Source organism: Punica granatum, chromosome 5 (assembly GCF_007655135.1).
Source record: "Punica granatum isolate Tunisia-2019 chromosome 5, ASM765513v2, whole genome shotgun sequence".
NCBI lineage: Eukaryota > Viridiplantae > Streptophyta > Magnoliopsida > Myrtales > Lythraceae > Punica > Punica granatum.
In genome coordinates this window covers 29,161,360-29,168,516 of record NC_045131.1, presented here as the reverse complement: position 1 = coordinate 29,168,516, position 7,157 = coordinate 29,161,360, and the positions used below count along the sequence as shown (strand labels likewise).

The 7,157-nt window shown below is 32.6% G+C and overlaps 1 long non-coding RNA gene across 1 annotated transcript; it reads left to right on the top strand.

Annotated features, from left to right (window-relative positions):
- The first annotated feature begins 5,064 nt into the window (after positions 1–5,064).
- Positions 5,065–6,479, top strand: LOC116206818. Its single transcript, XR_004156805.1, has 2 exons — positions 5,065–5,224; positions 5,318–6,479. It is a non-coding gene; the product is annotated as an uncharacterized LOC116206818 (long non-coding RNA).
- The last annotated feature ends 678 nt before the right edge of the window (positions 6,480–7,157 follow it).

Genomic DNA, 7,157 nt, shown 5'->3' with positions numbered 1-7,157 from the left:
ATTGGTTTGGGGAAAAAAAATCAACTTCCTAAAGTTACATATTAATAGAAAAACTTTTCAATGTAATTAGTAATTAAAAGAAAAATCTATTGAAATGTAATAAGCATGTTCAAATATTGACTATTTTTAAAATAGTAAAAGATAAATCTATTTAAAAATCTTTAAAAGCATGAATTTACAAAAGCAGTTTATGATAATGGACTTTTTTTTTTTGCAAAATATGTGCCAATATCAATTACAATTTTTTAAAGTTTGATATTCAAGAAAATGCAATATGTTTTCTAAATAACATCATTTTGTCCATATTCACTTTGAATTATCCTTAATTTTTTATTCTATGCATTAATATTTGAATTGTTTCAATTCGAGAATATATGATGTCAAATTTTTAAAACTCCCCCTAAAAATAACCACTTGAGCCAAAAACTTGTGCGTAGAAATTATAGTTCGTTTAAATATTATAAATGATTATATTTTAACAATGAATATTATACTTAATATTTTAAACAAATAATAATAGGAAGATTATAGTCAATCTATCTAACAGTAACCATACATTCTCATCTATTATTCATGTGCATATGATTTTCATTCAAAAAGCATCACAGACTAATAATTGTATGATCTTATGGTAATATAGAAGTTAAGTATTTGAAAATAAAGATGTCAAAAAATATTATTCTTCAAAAAATGCATTAACTAAGAATTTTAAAAGAATTTAGATAAATCTAAGAGGTATAATAAGATCGTTAGTTATAAAATTATAATTGAAACTATTCAAAATTAGCCCAATTCTATAAAAGATTATTTTTGAAATTAATTATTGAATTTTTTTCTCTTGATTGGTAAATCAATCTTCTATTATAATAATAATAATAATAATATATTATTATTATTATTATTATTATTATATAGAAGATTGATTTACTAATAAAGAGAAAAAAAATTCAATAATATAAAATGTAATATAGAGATATGAACATGAACTCGTGCAACGCACGGGATTGAAAGCTAGTAGATATGGTAAAATAAACTTGACACGTTAGTTATGCATTAAATGTACTAATGTAAATGATAATTTTATGTTCAATAAAATTTAATCAACTCTAGTTTTATTCTCTAGAAAGTGTCCATATAAAGAAGACTTTGGAAGTTTTCTACACTGAATAACATACCCTAATGTAAAATAAGTTTACCATCGACGATATTTAAAAAAACTGTTATATGTACAACATTGAAAGACCAACTCTCTTACTAAAGATGGTGGAACGCAGTGGCGCACGTTTTCTCCTGGTAACTAATAGATTACATGTTCAATACTCATGTGGAATTACCCGTGCCTCTTTATTGGATATTTAGAAATTTTATTTCATTTTACTAGGCTTATGGGCCTCCTCCCTATTGTAACCGAAAAAAGATCAAATTCTCTTAACAAGAATAATAGGATTTTCAGTAAATAAATTTCAAATTTTAAATAAAAATCTTCAATAAAACTAGATTAACTTCAATAGTTTAACAATAACTGTGCAACCAAAATTATCTTCCTTAATATGTAATATGTACTTATTCAGTTGTTAACCTCGCTCCTCTTACTTCCCTAGCGTCACACGCACGCGCTACAAAGACTGATAAATATTGAAAAGAAAGAAAACACTTGGGCTGACTTCTTTATTCTGTGGGCTGGGTTGCTAGTGGGTAAGTTCATGAAATATAAGTGAATTTTGATGTTCTTTTGAAAATTTGATATATGACTCACTAATTATCTTTTAGTTATATCTCTTGCATTGCAGGGATTTATTTCCATATTTCTATATCATTCTTTATATAATTAATTTAGGTTTTTGAAAAATAAATTTGCTTCTTAAGAATAACATAACTATATATTGATTAATTTCACGTTTCAAAGAAAAATCTTGATAGAAATTTTGGGAGGCCTAGTCACAATAATTTTGCAGCTAATAGTCTAAATTAATATGTATTCCATGTTTATTTTTTTGTGCTAAATTAGTATTAGTATTAGTATGTATTCCATGTTTATTTAATACTCCATAAGTTAGGCACACGCATGACATATATTTAATTTAGGAATTTCTTATGCAAGGTTTACACATCTTTTTGAAAATAATACTTTTTGACATCCTCATTCTAAAATATTCGATTTTACCGATTATATTATCATAATTTCATAGAATACTGCCACTGTGATAACTTATTCTAATCCTCTAAACACAATTGATTTATTATTTATCAATAAAAATTATACTAATATCCAATCAAATATTTATTTTTTTACTGATTGATTAATTATAATGGATAGTTTTAGAATAATAAGTTGTACGCGTAGATGCATAAATTACATTACAAGTTTTACTATATATAAATAAATATTCAGCTATAGATTATCTATATAAACAAACACTTACAGAAGAAAGGGTGTTGTGCCCGCAAGTGTACGGAACGTTCAACTAATAAAAAAGTAAGAAAAGTATTACTCCCACGGAGAATTGTGCTAATAATATCGCTGGGCACTAAAATTGTCACACTCCAATAGAAGTCAAGCCAATCGATTTTACGAGAGACAAAAAGCCAGAGAAGTAAGTTAAACTAACACAAAGTTCAAGACATCACCAAACAACAGTCACTAATGAGAAGACCTAGGGTCCCGACTTTCCTTAATGTTCACTAACTCCACTTATAGTCACTTTTCCGATTCATTAAACGAATGAGTGTATTACCCAGAGACTCGACACTTCTCTAAGTATCTTTGGAGTTGTTTGGGCAAGATACCTCCTTTAACCAATGCCCTATATCTCTATGGGAATTGCAAGCAAAGACGGCTCATTAAGCATCAATCCCGACTTGCGGGTACCTAACACATGCAAGTATATTTCTATCTATACACTCAAATCAACCCAACTATTAGATTAATCGAGGTCAAACAAAGGTTATTTCACTCCTAGTGTAAACCCGCGCTCACTCCGTCGAGTTTGTTTGGATTACAACAACGATATTATTGGTGATCAATTAACAACATGCGTTAAGCACGGAGATGAAATTAATACCTCAGACCATTCAATAAAAACACACGTAAAAACATCGAAAACACACATTTCATCGAAGACTTAGTTAAAAAATCATGCATAAGTTAGGGGTAAATGACTCACGCAGAGAGAGATATCAGGGGGAGAAAACCAAAAAGCCAAATATGGGAGAGAATATAATTTGTTCCCCTTTCAAACTCTCTGCTCCTCTATAATTTATTCCTCTTTATTGAAGGGAACTATGATGATGAACTTATGTCAGCTCATCTCTATTCTGGTTTGCTCTAGTCCTATTTGAGGTCTTACATCGATTCTCCATAATTGTGAGATCAATTTTTTTTTTATTGGTCCAACCATTACAAGGAGGCGGAAGGAAACTAAAAAATTTCTCCTTTATGAGATAACTGGATGCTCTCAATCTATTTAAAGTCAATCCTAATTATTAGTTAGTTTGAAAGGAAAAGGAAAAGTAAAAGTAAAAGTAAAAGTTGAAATGAATAGATTAACAGGATAATTAATTGGAATTATAGGCCCCGTAGGAAGGAAATTAAGAACCTATTGGCGGAAGACTAAAATCGTCGCGGGACCTCCAATTAAAGACTTTGAGCGTGAGAACTTGACAATAATGACTAGCATCGTTATAACGATAGCAATGTTGGCTATCACCATTTTAATCTTTGATGTTCTTTTCTTTTCTTTTCTTTTTCTCGTTTCCATCAAACTTGAGATGTCGTTGATCTATTAATTGAGATTAATTTCTATTTAGGTATCGATTTAACTCACAAGATACTTTCGATGAAATCTCATCAACTGAATTGCAGATAAAATTCATTCCTTGGTAGGTAGTTTACTAAGCTTTGAGTCTTCGGCAGATTTTTTGTTTTTTGTTTATTTCTCTCCTTCAGCAGTCAAGGACGACTGTCGAATTAATTGATTGCTGGAAAGGAAACGTCCTCGAAGCCCACAAGTGCATATTTTCAAGCAATTGAAAGCAAAGCCAAAAGCCGTAGTTGGAAGTTTCTCTGAAAATATGTGTGTATTTTTTTCTTCTATGAAAGCAAAAGCAAAAGCCCACAGTGATCCCTCTCTCTTGTAGCCATTTTGAAAATCATGCGTGAGAACCTTTTTGTGGGTCACTTATGCAGTCTTTGCCGAACTAATTTGTCCTATAAACTTGCAAGGTGTCCACGTACAATATAGGATTGCTCAAGCGAAATCCGGACATACTGAAATCATTATCTCAATCTAAACTCAATCTTCTAAATGTATTCTAAGAATTTCTTACAATTAAAGTAAGCGACAAATCTTTTTCTTTTTTTTTTTATTACCAAGGAGATCGATGAGACTATTAAAAAGAGAGAAAAAAAATAGTTATATAAGTTCAATAAATGAAGATCGAATTCAAAACTTTTTTATTCCTGAGTTGTTGCTTTATATCACGTTATTGACATCCCTTCCTCAAACAATATAATCTTACATTACGTGGAATAAGTCTAGATTCTAGAAGTTGGGAACAAAGGAAGGCGAAAGCGATGATAAGGTTGTGATTGACCGTCAAAACTAACGGCGGCTATGTGCTGCACTAACAACGTTGACTTCACCTCACTCTATTTATTCTAAGTGGATCACCTCGCTTTCAATCTGCCTTATGGACCAGGGCGATTAGAAGGCCACACACGTGGCAAGATCGGGATGGTCAGATTTGTCATTGACCGAGTCAGGCTCTTTATATATATATATATATGCGACTACGAAATGATTTTCAATCATCATCATCATCATCATCATCATCATTATTAATCACTTAAAAAAAACACGACTCTTACATTTTTTCTACATATAATATAATCTTTAAAATATAGTCTAGAAATTCACAAAACTTAATATTTTTTTTTTAAATATAACACGATATTTGAAAAGTAGCACATAAAGACACGACATTTGTTTCTAAGTTTTCTTTGGCCGGGAATTGTTTTCACAAGACCATAATTATTCATGTACTGTAGATAAATCCTCGCGCAATTTATCAACCGGATGACATTTCGTAATTTCAGCATTTGAATCTTTCTATAAAGAGAAATCACCATGTCTGCCCTCCTCATCACTGCTGGCCTCTCTTCTCTCCCTCTCTCATTCATAGTGAAGACGAAGCCAATTGAGGAGGCCGCCGGAGATCTCTCAAGGTGCGGCGAAGAGCTGCTAGTTCTTGTTCCCACCTAATTATTATTATTATCGGTTCTAAGATGTTTAATTTTTCTTATCGTCACGTGATGCAGATTAAAATCTTCGTCAGAACCCCAACAAGAAAGGCCATAGCGCTTTTTGTCGAGAGCACTGATGCTGTTGACGCCGTCAAGGCCAAAATAGAGGAGGAGGAGGGGATCCCGACTGACCAGCAGCTGCTCTTCTTCGGCGGGAGGCAGCTCGAGGACGGACGCTCCCTTGCCGACTATACCATCAGGGAGGAGGCCACGGTCCACCTCACCTTCCGATCATCGCAGTCCTCAGTCAAGAACAGGAAAAAGAAGCTGAGCGCTCTCTTATCAGCCTCTTCTTGGAGATTCCTGAATCGGAAAATTTCGGGGCTATCGAGTTGAGCAGGAGCCCTTCGATTCTTCCTTGAAGTGGGGGATATGTAAGTAGATTATGGTTGCATGTATTTATTTCGGCACGTTTAACTCATCCTCATCATTTTGGCACGTTTCATGCGAATAGAAGAATGAAATATTCGTTTAAGATGGATGACGACGCTTTATTCAGTGATCTTACTACAATACCTTCATGTATTTTTGTTTGTCAATCGTGCTTTATCATCCAAATGGTATTAATATCACGCTTATTATTCCAGAATCCAATGGATTGATCATAAGCTAAATTTCGGAATTGCATATAAAATTTTGATACATATATAACAAGACTTGATCTTGCCCCTTCTTTGAAGTATGAGCTTCTCTGTTCCTCGTTATTAACTTATGCCCGTTGTTGGATCAATTTTTTGTTATACATATATTTATATAATTCGTTCAAGGGATGAAATAATTCCCCATAACATGTACTAGACATAACTGATAGCTAGTCGGACTATCTCATGGACCTTAAACAAAAGAGTACGTCGCCGGAAAGTTGGGCCGGTTTTTCTCTCCTTTGTAGAGAGTGGCCCAAATCCAAATAAATTAACACTCACATGGCTAACATCGGGTTTCAAACCCATGAAACCTTTTCAGAGCACCCACTATATAAATGAGTTCAAATACAACTAGAAGAAAGGCTCCTGCATATGCACGAGCTAGAGATGTCGCATATATATACTGAAAATATCTAATGGTATAATTACATGGGTATATAGGTAGCATAAATTTAATCGTGATGAATTTTTGTCTACGAGGAACTTAATTTCAATCTTCCTTTTCAATTGGGGTTAATAACAAAAAAAAAAAAGCATAACCTTTTTACATTTTAATAATTCTAACACGAATATTTTTTTACCTAAAAATGTACAAATTTTCGATTTGATAACAATTATAGCACGTCATCAAATTTTTCATTAATTTGGACGGAATCAAGGCCACAGAGACCATCGGTGACCCCAATCGAGGGGGTGATGGCCGGGATCGTAACTCCACCCACCGGAATTGGGAGAATCCCCAATTTGAGGGTTCTCCTAATTCCAAGGGGTGGGGCTTCGATTCCGGCCACCCTCCTCCCGATTGGAGTCACTGGCGCACTCCTCCAATTGAGGTCGTCGGAGTCCTCTGTGGCCTCGATGCCGCCCAAATTAATAGAAAATTTGATGCCGTGCTAGAATTGTTATCAAATCGAAAGTTTGTACATTTTTAAGTTAAGAAAAAAATTCATATTAGAATTGTTAAAATGTGAAAAGTTTATATATATATATATATATATTTTTTTTTTTGTTATTAACCCTTTTCAATTGTGACAAGTTATCTTATTAAAGTTTATTTTTACGCTATGATTACATAATATATATATATATATATATATATATGTCTATATAAAATGTAAAAGACTTTTTGACTTCTATACCTATATATTTGGAGTTTCTTGGGTAATGAGGCATGATAATGAGACGTTATTTGTCGTATAATGATTGGTAGA